This window comes from Phocoena sinus, chromosome 8 (assembly GCF_008692025.1).
Source record: "Phocoena sinus isolate mPhoSin1 chromosome 8, mPhoSin1.pri, whole genome shotgun sequence".
Classification (NCBI taxonomy): domain Eukaryota; kingdom Metazoa; phylum Chordata; class Mammalia; order Artiodactyla; family Phocoenidae; genus Phocoena; species Phocoena sinus.
In genome coordinates, this window is record NC_045770.1 from 91,001,984 (window position 1) to 91,019,505 (window position 17,522).

The 17,522-nt window shown below is 39.2% G+C and overlaps 1 protein-coding gene across 4 annotated transcripts in view; it reads right to left on the reverse strand.

The window, feature by feature from the left end:
- LRRC4C (leucine rich repeat containing 4C) overlaps positions 1-17,522 on the reverse strand; it is a 1,265,570-nt gene that overhangs the window by 35,035 nt on the left and 1,213,013 nt on the right. For 3 of the 4 annotated variants that reach the window (XM_032638696.1, XM_032638697.1, XM_032638698.1), the window contains one exon: positions 15,664-15,715. The exons of the other annotated variant lie outside the window; for it this stretch is intronic. The gene's annotated coding sequence lies outside the window, so the exon portion shown is untranslated. The remainder of the gene's footprint in view (positions 1-15,663; positions 15,716-17,522) is intronic. 4 annotated transcript variants of the gene reach the window in all.

Genomic DNA, 17,522 nt, shown 5'->3' on the forward strand with positions numbered 1-17,522 from the left:
GAAGATTGACTTTCATTCTAAAAAAAATCACAAAACTATATTATCTGCTTTGGGAGAGGCTGGTCCAACCTTGATGAGTTCATAGAATTTGGTTTAAGCTAGTACTAGGCAAACGTTTTCTGTAAAGGACCAGAAAGTAAATAGTTGAGGCTTTATAGGTCATATGGTCTCCAGCAGCAACTACTCTACTCTACCGTTGTAGCTTGAAAGTAGTTCTAGACAAAGGTAAATGAATGTGCATGGCTATGTTCCAGTTAAATTATTTATGGGCGCTGAAATTTGAACTGTATATAATTTTCATATGTCTCAAAATTTTCTTAAAAATTTGTTTCAACTATTTAAAAATTCCAAAACATTCTCAGCTCACAGAGCATTCAAAAACAGATGGTGGACTAACCTTTGGACTATAGTTTGCTGAGTTCTTGTCTAAATAAACATCGGTTGTACCATTTCCTATTGCCAGAGACTGATCAGGTCTGGGCACGTGACACAATTTGGCCAATGAGATGTGAGGAGAGGTCAGCTGAGGGGGTTCTGCGATTTTTTTTTTTTCTCCCACTAATATGAAGAAAGACAAGGGGAAGGAGTAGTTCTTTGTTCTGTTTCTGGGTATTGTTGTGGGTATAAGATACGGAGAGTTGCTGCAGCCATCTTGTGGCCAAGACAGGAGGCAGCAGCCTGAGGACAAAGCTGATGTGCTAAGGAAGGAAAACATGGAAAGAGGGGAAGAATTTGCATTTCTGATATTGTGACAAGCAGCTAAATAAATGAATCCTGTAACAGTTTTTCCTCTGTATTTATTATTATGTGCAATAATCAATTCCTTACAGTATAAACAGTTCATTATTTTTCTGGTTACTTACAGCCAGACCTACCTGATGCTTTCATAGTCATTCTCCTCTCTATCTCTATTTCTCGCTATCTCCCACTTCCCCAAACCAAGAGCAAAGAAAAGGCAAATAATACAGAAAAATTCTGATTTCTTATACCATTATATACCTGAGACCTACCAAAGAGAACAAAGTAAGATGAGGCAAAATGATTTGCTTATAAGAAAGGAGGCGAGGCTCATCCCACCTTGCTAAGAAGGCTTTCTATTGTAATATTCCTCTGGATAGATCTTTAAATTTTAAAGAGTGCTAGAATACACAGGTAAGGAAAAGCAACAAATTAAATAACATCATTATCAAAGATAGCTCACCCACCATATCAAATTTATTTTACAACTATTTCCTAATATAGTTCATTATTTTTTCCCATTCGAAACCCAGTTTTGCAAATCTGTTGAGCTTTCCTCCCTCATGCAGGAATATATGGCTCTGCACATTTACAGAGAAAGAAAATTTTTGTAAATAACGCCCAGGGCTGACCCTCAAGGCAAATGTAATGGAAGTGATACAAGGCTTAAATAGCTGTAACCTGGGTACTGAACCTGTCAAGTCAACAGGAGGCTCTTTGGCTATATACACTGACCTTGCAATGTTTCTAGAAAAAGTTGGGATTTTCAAAAATTGATTTTTAAGGAAAGAAAAACCACCTGGATCTGCATTTTCACTTTTCTAGAAGACTTACCTAACTTGTAGTAAAGGAAATACATGTGTTTAGTGTTTAGAAGTGACAAGATTACAATATCATTAGATAAGAAAAGCAGTGAGTGGAGAGAAATATGTATTAATGGAAGACAAAACCATAACAACCCATGTGGCTAACATGTTGCTACGTTCTGGAGAGTATAAGAAGGGATAGAAAGAGCTAAGGTGAACATGCCTTCTAGAACTTTACAAACTTATTGGAGCTGTAATACAAATGCATAGATACCTATCAAGAATAAAAAGTGTACATATGTGTATCTAGGTACTAATGTAAATCAGTGTATTCGATATTTAAATGCCATAAAACATTTAAATGTCATAGATAATCAGAAAAATTTTAAGAAGAGGGTTTGGGATTTTATGTAGGTCCTTAAAGGGATATAACCTTGCATTGAGGCAGGTGATGGAGGAAGGCATAGATGACTTGTAAAAGGAGAGGAGTAGGAGAGTGAAATAAAAGAAAAATGACTTAATGGAAGCAGAAGACTTACACAGCAGAATTTAGATAGTTAAGTTGGCCCAACTGAGGGGCAGTGAATGCCTGGTAGGAGAGTTTGGATTTGCTTCAATAAAGAAACTTAGGAAGACACTCCAGGCTCTTAAGCAGGAAGGGCACTGGTGAGAGCATTATTTTAGGAAGGCTCCATCCTTGTGCATAAAAGGAATTGGAAAGAGGAGTGGTTGATGGAAAAGGCAGATGACTTCAATAATCGACACCCCTAGCATTACTTAGAACAGAATGGAACTGATCGTCAGTCTGATTATCTGACTACTCAGACATGTATAGCTTCAAATTAGTCATCCCTAGTTGAAATCCTGTAGAGCATGAAATGCCAGTGAAGGCAAAATTAGCTTCTGTATGTAGTCTCATTAAAAATACTGGTTTACACAGAGGGAGCAGGGTATCACTTTGAAACTCTGATGCACAAGTAAGGAAAGATGCATTTTGATCTCTAATGCTGCCTCATGTCCACATTGTAAATTATACAGAAAGGACTATGAAACACACATTCAGTTTTGGTTTCTTGAGGACACACTGTACTTTCCAACTTGAAACAATGTTGAAGCATAGAAAGACACCCAATCTATATCAGCAAAACCTAGTGGAACAAAAACCAGATTTAGAGTAAAATGAGGTGAGTTAGAAGGTTGGCCAAGTATTCTTTGGCATAACCATTCTTTGGTAAATTAGCTTTCTCTGAACTGCACCTTCCTAAGTGGGAGCGATGATAACATTAATAGACATTGAGAGAATTACATGAATTAAATGGTGTACCATATACTGAAAGAAAATCCCCAAACCTGCCCTGCACCTTCGTAAATGCCATTACCACACACCCAATTGCTCAAGGCAAAAATGTAAGGATCTTCCTTGACTTTTCTTTTATTTACATTCAGCACAACCCTATTCATTAAAATACTGACTTTACTATTAAAATATAAATGGATCTATCTACTTTTCCTCATTGTCCCTTTCTAGATGAATCATCTTCATTTCTAACTTGGACCACTGAAATACCCTCTTACCAGTTTCTTTACTTTTGCAATTGCTTCACCACAATTAATTCTTCATACAGCATCTAGAATGAAGTTTACAAATATAAATATGTTCATGTCATTCTTCAGCTGAAAATGCGCCTATTGACTTCATACCCTTTTAGAGCAAAATGTAAACTGTTTTGGCCTCCAACATGTGATTATCTGATAGTTGCCTAATCTCTCTTATCTTTCAACTTCTCTTCATTTTGCCTTCTGTCTTCAAACCATATTGAATTTTCTTTGTTCCTCAAATGCTCCAAGCCTTTTCCTTCCTCAGGACCTTTGCACTAAGGTTCCCTCTGCCTGCAACACCTGTCCTTTGGTTTTTGCATGGTTGATATTCCTTTCATTCAAGACTCCCTTTAAATTTTACTTTCTCGGAAATTCTCTCTTGATCACCCAGCCTAAAGCAGACCCTCCATCACCATCAATCAGATTACCATTTTAACTGTCATCAGAGTACTTCTAATTTAATATTTTCCTCATATATTTCAATGTTTATTTTCTTACTGCCTGTCTCACCTGAGTGGAATGTTAAGTTCCTTGGAGGAGCGTCTTATCTACTCTAGTGATATTCTCCCAGAAAAATACTCATCAAACATTTGTTAAATGCACGAATGAATGCATGAGTGTTCAAACAGATGGAAGCAGTTTGTAGATAATTAAGGCTATATGCTCACTGAGGACCTAAATATATCATATTTACTAATTGATCCTTAGCATCTAGTAGAGTCCAACTCACATGATAGAAATTTCATTAATTTCTGGAATGATTCTTGTCCAGTTTTTAGTTATTTTCATAGAAGTCTTCCTACAGAGAAAAGGTGGAGAGGACAAAGCAATATAAAGTTCATTTCATTGTCTTCTTGCTCTCTTTGTTTATTTTTACTTTTTAAATTTTCTTAATGTTTTTGGAAGGAAAATCCTTCCTTATTTCTTTCTCTTTATCTATTCTCGTCAATAGCAGCCCTGTTTTAAGTTTGGCCAGACAATGCCCTCTACTGTATGTGCCTAAAATAACACGATTGCCTTGAAAATTACAAGTAGATGATGCATTAAGTTGTTTCCATGATTTGCTTCACGTGATACCCACATGTACTGCAGAACTAAGGAGGCTTGACTCAGTTTTTGGGTCCCTCCATTAGGTCAGACCACTTAGAGCAGAGAACAAGAATTCTTATAGACCGAAAGTCAAATCATCCTCAAATTTTCTTTAAAATGGAAGAGTCTCTTGATCATCACACTTCTGCTTCTAGAACACATTTGAACCCTTAATTAGAAAATCCTTGGGTGAAAATGTCTAATTCTTCCGTCACAATCGAAAAGAACAGCATGGATTAGGCAAGGTATTGGGGTAGGCGGTGGCAGCTCCAACTTTGTCTTAGCTACAGAAAGTCACATCTACTTCATGTTAGGAAAGCAGACCTAGAAATATAGCTAAAGACTTGGCAAGGCTAAAAATAAAATTAATTTGTTTTTTCCCTGCTTGTTTAGCCTCACATGATGCAGGAGAGATAAGCATACCTAGTACATAGTTTTGGCTGTTTATGAATTCTTTTGATCATGTTCACTTTCTGTGCTTGATTATTTATGAAGAAATGAAATATAGTTGACTACTTGTTTCTGGAACTAAAGGGTGGGATTTGAGGTGCTCAGGGCTATGTTTGCATTTTTATGATAGTTGCTTGCTGTGTTGGTTTAGTGAAATGCATAGCCAAGGAAAAAGCTTAAAACCTCAAGTGACATATACTATTTGATATTTCACTCTTCAAGAAATGAAATCAGACAGTACCAATGATCGGAAATGTGCCTGTTTGTAACAATACCTGCATTCTCGTTTGCACTAATATTTTTAAGGCTGGAGCCCTCCCAATGCATTAAAACTTCACTTCTCTCCCTTTCCTTTTTGTTCTTTCTTGGATTCAAGGTCCACCAAATGATTAATGTATGCATTTCCTTATCTCCAGAATTGGTGTTTTCTTTTTATACTATTCCTGAGGGAGATTTGCAAAGTAACACTTTACACACTTTGTGTAACAACACACAGGGACCTAGACAATAACTGTCCAAGAAAACATAACCCAACAATGGTTTCCCAGTGCTTACAGAATAAAGCCTAAATCTCTTCCATCCTCTACCCACTAGATGCCAGTAACACCCCCAATTGTGACAATCTACAGTGTCTCCAGATATTGCCAATGTCCCCTGGGAGGCAAATTTGCCCTCTTGAAAACTACTGCCTTAGTGCGATACGTAAGACACTCCCCGATGCTGAGCCATACTGCTTTCCCAGTCTTATCTCCCACTGTTCTCCATAGTACAGTCTCGGCTGCAGTCTGTTTCTGATTCTAAAAATATACTCCCTACTTTTCCTCTTCAAAGGCTTACTCCTGTTTTTCCCATGCCCTGGGATGTCCTACCCTGATTTTTCTTTCAAAATTGTACCCAAATTCAGGGACAATTTTACAATGACCATTTCTACTAGATTTTCTTTGGTTTTACTGGCCAGTATTAATTCATCCTTTCCCCTAAGGATCTGTAATGTCAAGATTACAGCATTTATCAAATCTGTGTTTGAATGCAAATGTTTGGGAATGCATTCAATCTAGTTAATCATAAGCTTCTTAAAGACAGGAACTGGATGATGTCTAGGCACTCAGTAAATATTTGCTGAGTTGCAGTACTGAAAAGTAGTTCACATTTCAATTCATAGTCAGGAGTCAGGTTGATTAGCTAAGTTTATCAAGGTCTAGTGATAAGACCCTTATGGTAAACCAAAAAAATAAAAATAGTACACAATTTAGTATATATGGTAAAGAGGGGTCTCAACAATAACTTCTTGCCCTCTCAACCCCCCAAAAAAACTTATAAATAAATTAACATTGAGAAGAAGTAGATTATCAAAAATCAGCATGAAAATGGGTGATTAAAAACAATAGATTAGGGTAAAATCTATCCTTACCAGCAATCAACTGTATCCTAAATATGATATTACAGTACCTGGCACATGGTATATACTAAATATCTGTGTATTAAATGAGAGGGAGGGAGAGAGAAAGAGAGAGAAAGAAGGAAGGAGAGAGGAAAGAAGAAGGAAGAATAAATGTGCTCAAGAAAAGGTTGGTTGGTATAGATTACCAACTACTTACATAACTAAGTGAACACTAATGGAATGTAGAGACATTTTAAAAATCAAAGATTCAAATGTGTAGAGTACTTGCCTGTAAAACTGCCTATAGGTTGGATAATTTGATTTATATACTCTATTATTGTGAGGATACACGAGTTAATACATAAAGGAGGATTTAGAACAGTGCCTGGTACACAGTCAATACTGTATGAATGCTTGTTGCTGTTTTTCTTGTTATTTGTCTAGTCCTGGTGACAGCTGAAATCCAATTGTGGAGAATGATTGATGCATCAGACTATTATAATCTGATGTTAAAACAATTTACCAGCCACCTTATTTAATTATAATTAATTTGCTTTTCCATGAAAATTCATAGTTCAATCCTTGGGTTCCTAAGACATTCATGAATGGATTTCAAACCATTTGTAAATCTTTTGAAATCATATGCACATTTTCGTATAAATGTGATTGTGTATTTTTATAAGAAGATTATTCACTGGTTTTGTCACCACATATTCAAAGAGATTTATGATTCCAAAAAAGTTTAAATTTCACACAAAAAGATTTGACAGACTAAAGTATTTGTTATAGTTCTAGCTGTAGTTTAGCAAATTGGCATTCTGTTCTATATTCTATATTTCGTATGTGTTTAGTAAGTGTGACTACACCCTTCTCATGATGAGCTACCAAAATCAAATTTCTGAGATTAGAAAACTAAGGACTAGACCCAGGTCTTGAATAAATTCTTCCAGACAAATGTACACTGGGAAAGGTCTTGGAATACAGTCTTCCTTTTTGATGATAAGCCTTGTCACACACCTTAAACTTGGTACTCAGTGAAAATTTGTCCCTCCATGTCATTACTTGAAGGAATTTGTGTCAGTGTAAGAATCAGAATGCTGCACGATGCAATGGGATCCAGAGCTTCTTCCACGGAAAGGAAACGGGAACTTCTCTGATCCAGAACTTTCCTTAATTTTGCCATAGTTTATTCCTCAAAGGAAAATACACGGAGATAGTGTAGGTGAATTGCTGTGTTTTTCTATCTCTTAGAACATTTTGGGTAACCGTGACAGATGCCAAAGGAAAAAATATCATGCTTATTATTATTAGTGAAAGTCAGCTGTATAACAAGAATGAGAAAAAATAATATTCCATTAAAACAAATACAACCAAGCCCCCAATAGGAATACCCTACTGCCAAAAAAAAAAAAAAAATCATGTTAAATAAGGTTGAATTGCAATAACTAGACACATGTTTTAGCCTCTCAAGATGCACAATACGATGTTTTTCTCTAGACTTTCAGTTTGAAAAAGGGAATAAAAGGAAAACAAATAAAAGAGGGAGAACATTTCCAATTATACTCAGTCAAAATATGAAAATTTATTTTTCTCCTCATGACATTCTCCTGTTGGTCCACAGAGGCTAATATTTATTCTTTTGTCTTTCTACATGTGTTTGTACATTAACATTAATATTTATACATATTTTCTGTCCAGGTTAATGAAAGGGCAAGTAACTAAAGAAGCTTTTGAAAACCTAACAGGTCCATCTGAAACATAAGTCCTTGGCAAGGTAGGGAGGGAAGGATTTGATATCCAAAAGTTGTTAATACAGTTAATGACCTTGCTTCCCATGCTTCCTTTGGATTGATGACTAGCTGGGAAGAGTTGATAGCCATTAACCCGCAACTGCTCATGAATCCTTAGGAAATGCCCTGTGCTAAGGTGATCATTGCCTTTACAGGTTGAAAACAAACAAACCGACAATAGCATCCAAAAGGCATATGGATTTTTGTAATTAATTGTAATGCAATTTAAATTGACACGAAGATTTGTTTATTAATTTATTTATTTATTCTGAAAAGAATAAATATCACGTATACAAAGCCATTCAGATTTTTAAATCACCTTCTAATATTTCACCAAGTACTTTCTTCGCTATTATTAAACAGTGCAAAGCCTTAATTTCCTAGACTGTGGTCTCTCTCACACACACACACACACACACACACACACACACACACACAAACACAAACATATATGTATGTATATATATATGTAAAAATGTCTGGGATTCATTTCACAGTAGGATGCTGGGAAAAAGAATCTCTAATGTAATTTTAGCTCTAGCTCTAATAATATATGATTCTAAGTATGCTCACCAGCACTGTGTGAACTTTACCTCTGAGGGAACTATTTCCACTCTGTAACTGCCTGTCACTGACCATTTGAAACACTGTGCTAAGACATCCCTAACATAAACAACAGTCAAGAACTAATGCCGGTGTGTATCCTGAGCGTGCATGTGATTGTGTGGATAATTACAAGGAGGCTGGTGTTCAGAGGGAACCAATAAGGTTTAGACAGTCAGTGAAGGCTATGCAGACATGAGATTTAGTAGGATATGTGCATTTGGATAAGCAAAAGGTCTGGCATTCCAAGAGAGAGAAAAACATAGGCATTTATTCCTTCAGTAATATTTGCTGAGTGCTTACTGAGTGTCAAGCAGGGTCCTCAATTCCTGACACTTAGGGCCAAGTTCTCCCATCAAGAATCTTAAAGTTTAGTGTGATTCTTAAGTGAATAAACAAGGAACTATAACACGGCAGAAGGTGCTAGGGAAGAATACACAGTGTGGTTTAGGAGCAGGTAATAGGAAACACATACTAGCAGAGAGAGAGAGAGAGAGGGAGAGAGAGGGAGACAGAAAGAGAGGGAGAAAGAAAGAGAGAGGGGGAGGGGGAGAAGGGGTGGAGAGAGAGAGGGGGACAGAGGGGAGACAGAGAGGGAAGGGAGAGGGAGAGAGGGGGTGGAGAGAGAGAGAGGGAGGGAGAGAGGGGGGGAGATAGGGAGAGACAGAGGGAAGGGAGAGGGACAGGTGGGAGAGAGAGGGAGGAGAGAGGGAAGGGAGAGAGAGAGAGAAGGGGAGAAGGGGAGAGGGAGAGAGAGAGGGGGGAGAGAGAGAGGGGGACAGAGAGGGAGAGGGAGAGAGAGAGAGGGAGAGAGAGAGAGAGAGGAAAGAGTTTATTGGAAACAGGCATGTGGTAGGTGGGAAATGTATGGCAGTGAAGATGAGCATAGGGCAAAGAGATGCACGACCTGATTTCCACTAGGAATACATACTGAAAACCAGTGGGATAAGGTAGGATAAGTAAAATAGCACCAGACTATGAAAAATAGACCAAAGAAATGGAAATTCTATATTGATTCCTGGGATGGGTTGTAGGGACTTGATTTTTCTCCTTTTGTTGGAAGGAATAGGACAGTGAGAAGAGTATTTGAGGAAAAGCAAATTTGCAATAATATGGGGTACGGATAGGAAAGAGGGCACTCTGAGACCTGAAGGTCAACTACAAAATTATTTCAATAATTGAGGTTTGAGAAAATGAAGGTCTGGGCTAAGCTCTGCTTTTTAGCTACAATACAGCTTGACATGATAGCGTGATTTCCTGTCTCTGGTCTGCAATTCTTAACTCGGTGAGACACCCTTTCCACTTCACCAACTCCCTGATTCCTGACCCCTAATTGGCTGCTTTCCTCTTCTGTATATTTTGGACTATGTAAAACATCAGAGCAAGTCCTATACATCTGGTCCTGACTCCTACTGAAGATCTCGGGGCCACCGCCTTCCAGTTTTCAGCATGATTTAAGAGTTTACTAAATTCACCCAAATGACTCAGAAAAACCTGATAAGGAGACTCTTTGAGTCTGTGTTTATGAGTTCTGAGCAAGGAAAGGAAACAGAGTAGACTCTTTCTCTGATTTCCAGGCAATGTCATTTAATCGGAATGCAGATAGCAGGGATGGCCTCCTAATTGGACCTGGAACTGGTTTCAAGTAACCTCAACACCGTTAACATTGCATAATGAGGAAACCTTGCAGATGACATGTCAGATAATGGAAATGACCGTAATCAGCGATTTCTTTGTTTCCCCCTAATGACCACAAAAGAGGGAATTATCCGGCAAATGCAGACATTTGGAAATGGGATTCTTATTTATTTACTTGAGGCAGTCCTTATTTTGCACCGTGCTTGTTAACCAGAGGTCATGCATATCGAAACCAAGTCCTCTTTTTTGCGCAGTTCTTTTACAACTGATTTGCTCTCAGTTACCATGGAACCTTGCAAAATGAGGACTTGTTTCCAACATGCACAAGCTTCCGTTAACACAGTACTGCACAAAGCCAAAACTCCCTGTATTCAGTTGCCTACAATGCATCATTTCCAAAAATATACCCTGGAAAAAACTCAGGAATATACATGAAAAGCAATAAAGAACGGGATCCCCTATGGTGTCTCCATGGGATAAGAAAGTAGGAAGCCTCCCTGTTTAAGCCATTACTTAACTACTTGTTTTTGGTTTAGATAATGAAAATTGCTTCTCAGTTATTTCTCCCACCATCTTCCTTTGTTCTCTAAAGAACGCATTTTAGAAAGAATAGTCCAACTGAAAAAACACAGGGCTGACAGTCATATTCCAATATAGATATTACAGATGCAGGGTGACACCTGATACAAGCCACTTAAACTTTCTGCGCCCTCTGTAAAGTGAAGACAGAATATGTGCTCTTACTATGCCAAAGGAATACTGGAAAGATAAAGTTGATTCAAAAATAAGTATGATCAAGAGTAAAGTCCACAAATGAGGGCAATTATGATATGGTTGTCACTCTCACACTTCCCAGTCCCATCTTTAAATGTAGCTGCCACATGAGCAGAAACAGAAGGTGGGTGGAGATGTAGGCCAAACTCTAAGATCAGTAGTTGGCAAACAACTGCCCACAGGCAAAATTTGGCCCAGCATTTGTTTTTGTCAATAAAGTTTTGTCAGAACACTACCACACCCATTTGTGTCTGTATTTCCTATGGCTGCTTTCATATTAATGTGCCAAATTGTATAGGGGTGCTAAACTATATGGCTTGCAAAGCCAAAATACTTACTCTTTGGCCCCCTATAGAAAAACTTTGTTGACCCTCTTCCAGAGCACGTGGAGAGATTCTTTTTCTTACCCACTCTCCTCAATCCCAAAGCTACCAGGATGATCTATTAGGACATGAAAGAAAAATATTAAAATTTCTATTTATAATTCACTCTCATCTAAGAAATAAGAGATTAAGTTCCGCTAATTTGGCAACAGTGCCACGTGTCCCGTAACATACATGGGAATCTTGAGCAGGAGAGGGTGTTCCACAACACAGAGGGTTTTTCTGTTGTGCCATTACTTGTTCCTATGGTTTCAGCACATTGTGATCTACCGCTATTTCTGTGTGTCTAGCTAAGTGACTTCAGGGATTATTTTATTTAGTTTTAATTAAACTAACACTCACACAATGGAGAAAGGGACTTAAAGGGATTCTTCCAAAGACAGCGCAGAACGAATATTCTAGTCATGAAACAAGCATAAGCACACAGCAAATAAGAACGGCAGAGCTCCTGGTATGAGCTCGCTGAGGCCATACGATGATTACATACCAAAGAAATATTTGTTCTGTTTAGTCTCGAATACACGCGAGTGCATGTGGACATGTGTGCGGGAAGGGAGAGTAAAGATCGCTCTCTCCAGCAATCCTGTCCCATCACACTCTTGTCCTAGCTGTATACGCGCTTCTGAACTCACTAGGTACCCGCCAGCAGCTCTGATACCTGGCTTCTTTTGCATTTTTCTACTCACGCCCTTTTTGCTAACCAGCAACACTGAAGCACATTGCTGTGCAAAATCACCTCCTCATCTGTGCCTGGGACTCAGGATTATATTTCTGCATGCCCCTGCAGATCCTGGGAGAATGACCTTAAAGCAGTCTGCAGACTTTGCAGTTACCCTTACTTTTCTTCCTCCTTCCCTGCTAAAGTGCTCCTCCTCTCACCATTTATTACATGGAGAGTTAGAATTAGCTGGGTTTAGGCTTTAAAACTCATGAACATGGGACCCAAATTAAGAAGAATAGACTTTGAGAGTTTTAATTATAAAAAGAACCCTAGGGAACTAGGTAAAAACTCCATTTCCTCATTCACTATACGGAGATCTTGTAAATAACAACTCTGAATCTCGTTTCTCTCAACCTATAAAATGGATGTGATATTATCTGTCTTCCCTTATTGTTATCAGGATGACTTTTTAAAAAAAATTTTTTTAATTTATTTTTTGGTTGCACTGGGTCTTCATTGCTGCGCCTGGGCTTTCTCTAGTTGTGGCGAGCGGGGGCTACTCTTCGTTGCGGTGCGCGGGCTTCTCATTGCGTTGGCTTCTCTTGTTGCGGAACATGGGCTGTAGGTGTGCGGGCTTCAGTAGTTGTGGCACATGGGCTCAGTAGTTGTGGCTTGCGGGCTCTGGAGCGCAGGCTCAGTAGTTGTGGCGCATGGGCTTAGTTGCTCCACAGCATGTGGGATCCTCCCAGACCAGGGCTCAAACCCGTGTCTCCTGCATTGGCAGGCGGATTCTTAACCACTGTGCCACCAGGGAAGTCCCTGTTATCAGGATAACTTGAGATACTTTATGAATCGTGAGATAATTTAAAACCAGAAGTATTACACAGACTTAGGAGACAGATCATTTTTTATTTTGAATTCATACTAAAACCAAAACAAATCAGAAAGTTGTAGGGGAGAGGAAGACAGAGCGAAAAACAGCACACAGCTTTCTATGTGGCAGATGCTCTAAGTACTTTACATACACAATTTTATTTAATCCTCATAATAAATGCATGAAGTAGATACTCTGTTAGTTTGTCACTTACCCCAAATCACACAGTTATTACTGACCTCAGGTCCCTCTAAGTCCACCCCTTTTAATCACTGTACTGTATGAACACGTTCTACTAGCTGTGTAACCTTTTGGATACCTGACTCACTCTTTTGGCAACTCATTTTCCTCATTTATAAAGGGACGAAGAAAAGCACCGCTACAATGGTGTACTGACTGCATTATCATGTCTAACCCTAATAACACCCCATTTCTTAGAAGTGGTCATATTCATTTGTCTTTGAGAAACCAAGACAGAGTATTTAAACACTCTATCCAAGGCTTACAGCCAGACTGTGATGGAGCCTGAACTTCAACCACCAGCTCCAGATCCATTTTCCTTCCAGCACATGGTCTGGCAGTAAATTTTGCGGCATTAACTAAGATGACCTAAATGAAAGTACCTAGTAAATTGTCTGACACATAGTAGGTACACAATATATAGTGTGTTGCCTTCTTTCTAAATAAACTCCTCCTTTCTCTTGGAACATGATCAGTGCAATGATTTTTTTTAATTTATTTATTTTTATACAGCGGGTTCTTATTAGTTATCTATTTTATACATATTAGTGTGTACATGTCAATCCCAATCTCCCAATATTCGTCCCACCACCACCTCCTCACCCCACCCCCGCTTTCCCCCCCTTGGTGCAATGATTATATGTTCCATTTAGAAGTCAGAAAATTATGATGGAAGAGACACATCAGTCCGGGGTAACTAAATCAAGGAAAAGCCATGTGATATGTCGACTGCAGACTTTCAACTGGCAGCCAAAGGTTCCTTCTTACAAGCATGTGCCACTTTAGTAAACTTCACTCTCAATTCTTTTGTTTTTTGAAGAAAAACATTTCCAGCTAATAACACAATTACACTTAAGTATCAGAGTTCATTTTAGTATTATTGCATTTGTTAAATCTAACTGAGTCCAGATTACTTCCTCATTGCTAATAAGAGAGGGGGAGAGGGAGGAAAAGGAGGAGGGGAAGACCGAGGGAGGAGAGATGGCTGTGAAGGTTAAGGGAAGAGAAAGACATATACACAGAGTGGCAGAGGGAAACAGAGCACTGTCAATGCTACATATAGCCTCAAGTCCAATAAACGTCAAACTCACTGCCCACGGTTTCTATGGAAACCCCTTAAGTTAAGAGTGGAACTACAGACCTTTTTTTGGACTGCAATTCATAAGCTGTTTATTTAATTATGATGAGACTTGAAGCTGTAAGTACAATACTATTATCATCCTCACAGCATTTAGAATTCAACGAACAGGTATGGCCAAATAAAAAGTTAATTTTAAAAATAAACCATTAGCTTCACGTGAGTTGCATGCAAATAAAATGCGTCTCGCTCTTCCAGGACTTCACACGTTATTTCCCGCTGGCGAACCCCAAATTAGCCAAGTGACATTCGTTACGAGGGAGTTCTTCGGAGGCCTCATACCAGTTATCCCCTCTCCCATGCCCAGCGAACAAAACCAGGGTCACAGCATATTTTCAATTAAACCCAGGATAGCACCAAAGTGCAGCACAGCTGGAAGAGCAAGCACATTATGACCCCATAGATCATTGTGAGCAATGAATAGGTCTCTGGTGTTATTCTGTTTTATAGGCATTTGAATATAAAAGTAAAGAAAATAGGCTTCAGATTACTTGTGCTTTCCAAAATAAACAACCACTTTGAGGGCATTATTCCTGGTGGTCTGTCAAAGAATGACCGGAAGCCATGACTTTTCTGTCTCTGATGGTTGGAAGACGTGTGCCGAGACTTAAACTTGGCCTCAGGGAAGCATCTGATTGATGGACTCATTCATATCTTTGTTCCTTCAGTAAACAAGCACATAGTTTCCACCTACTGTGTGTCAGGCACTGTGCTAGGGACAGGGGAAGCTAGGAGATTAAACTGTAGCTTAATTACGGACCTTTGAGAAGGGAATACATTAATTTTGTTGATAGATATTTGTAAGGGGGAAACTGTGGCTCACAGGCACTAGACTAAACAGATAAATCAATCCAGGATCCTGCTTTCTAGGAGCTTACAACTTAATAGAGACAAAAAGACACATGACCCTAAGTCACAGAGCAAGGAAGCAGTGTTCCTGCCTCCCGCCTCCCAATCTTCTCTCTCTATATAGGTAGCACTACCACCCACGGATGCTGTGCAACAGTAGAAGGTAAATGCGTTCACGTGAATGGCATCACTGGCTGGTGGAGGGTGGGCAGCTTCAGGAATATTTCCACAAGAGACACACATTTCCACCTCTGTCTATGGGCCACCGTGGCCCCGAGATCATCTTTAGCCCATAAAATATGACTGAAGGGAGAGGCACTCACAAGAGAAGGAACCCAAGGAGAGTCATCTCTGGTGTCAAGCTGGGACCATGAAGGCTGTTTCTAAAGTGGCAAAGATAAACCTACCAGAAATTTGTAAATATGACTCAGGGACTAGGAGTATGTCTTGCCTACCCATCTGTAGCCTAATTTTTGCAATTCAGTTGTGGTTTTGCAGCAGCTGGGCTACCCACCAGTTGCTCGTGCCGTAGCAAAGCCAGTCTTCGGCTGTTATCGGATTTGACAGTGCATAATGAGCCACTTCACATTAGCTGCTGCTGTAGTGTCCAGCATATCGTGGCAAAGATTTAGCACGAATCATCACCTCACCTAGCTCTCCACTGCGGTCTCTATGCTGTAAACAGGCAATGTGTTTGCCAAGCTAAGGGGAAAGAAAGCATCCATTAGAACAATTCAGCACATTTCTCGATCTGCTGCTACCACCATCACCGCAGACAACACTGGTGACAATATTTATCAAATTGCCACTGCATTTTAACACTCTCCCGGGCAGAAAGCCAAGGCAGCTATTTTAACCACTGGCCATATCGGACAATGCATTGTTTAATGCCAATAAAAAAAGAATGCATTTAGAGTCAGAAGATCTGTGGTCTACGCTTAGTTCTGACTTATTAGATGCGTAACCTTAAGCAAGTCACGTGTTCTCTCTGATCTACCGCCTTGTTCAGTACCACCTCTTAAGATCAAATGAGATCATGTATTTTGAAGATGGAGAGGAAATAGTTAAAGAAACATTCTGAATTATTAAAATCAAATGGGATGTTAAGAATCTGACATAGGCATTTGCTACAAACTCTAACTGGGAATTTTCTTCCACATCCAGAAACAGGAGAGATACTAACATTTCTTCCTTCTACCCACCCCTCATCTCCCCAATATTCCCCTCCCAGCACTCCTGTGGCAATGGCAGATTAAATATCAGAATCAAAGATTGAGGGCCACACGGTATTTGGAGCAAAGCAATAGAGCTGGCGTTTTGCAAAGCATAATGAGTAACCTAAATGATTTTTAATTCCAACAAACTACAGATCTTTCCAACCCAAGCTTAGACACACAGTTGGTGCAAACTGTACAAAGAGGAAGCCCCTAGCAAATGCAGATGGGAAAAGCCCATGAAATTAGCGATCAAGATCAAGCGACGGACACGGATATTGAAATCACCAAGAATTATATCAGGAGGAGGTTTGGAGAGAACATCAGGGAGGCAGGTGTTAAACTCTTCAAGTAATAAGGAGGAGGGAAGTGTGGGTCTGTGGTTGACTCCAACAAGGAGGCGTTAGCAGGTGGTAGAGTCTGATGGTGTAAGCTTCAAAGCTGGGCATTTTACTGTGTTAGATAGTTTTGTTTGGAACAGATAATGTTAAGTAAATGGGCTTCTCAAACTTCAAAGCAATACATCACTAGTAAATAGTATTATTACTACATAAATAAAACTGAATATGATTAACATTTATTTCAGATATGATGTGTGGATTTTTCATCATTGGATTTCAAAAACGTGTAACTCAAACTTAGATGATTTCCCTAAATCTCATAGTTCCAGGAACCATTAACAACCCATCAGTAAGAAATATGAAATCTGAGTTAGAAGTTAACATGCCTGGGATTTATAACAATGTGAGAGGAAGGCAGTGGGTAACCATGAGTGTGTGTAGAGAGGTTAAAGAAGAGGTGGGAGGTGGAAAGTTTATGTTCATTGCTAAATCCAGTAGCTAATTCTCAATTCTCAACTGGGTGAAAATTAACAACATTTGACATGGTGACTCTTCTGTCCTTCCTGAAACACTCACTGCACTTGGCTCCTAGGAAACTACACTCTCTCTTCTTCTTCTATCTCACTGGTCACTCTGCTCAAACTTCATCTCTAGATCTGCCTTATCTCGGGCCACTAAACTTTGGAGTGCACCAGGGCTCAGTTAGTGCACCTCTCCTTTGTCTATACCACTCTCTAAGTGAATCCCGTAGTGAGTTTAGACACCGTCTACAAACTGAAGACTGCCAAACATTTATCTCCAGCTGGCAATGCAGACTTGCAGTATACGTATGTAACTGCTAATGCCAGACTTCCACTTGAAGGCATCAAAAACCAACCTGTCCAAAATAAAACTCTTGATTCCAACTCAACTTCCATCCCTGACAAAGCCTTTTCTAATAGCAACTCCATTCAC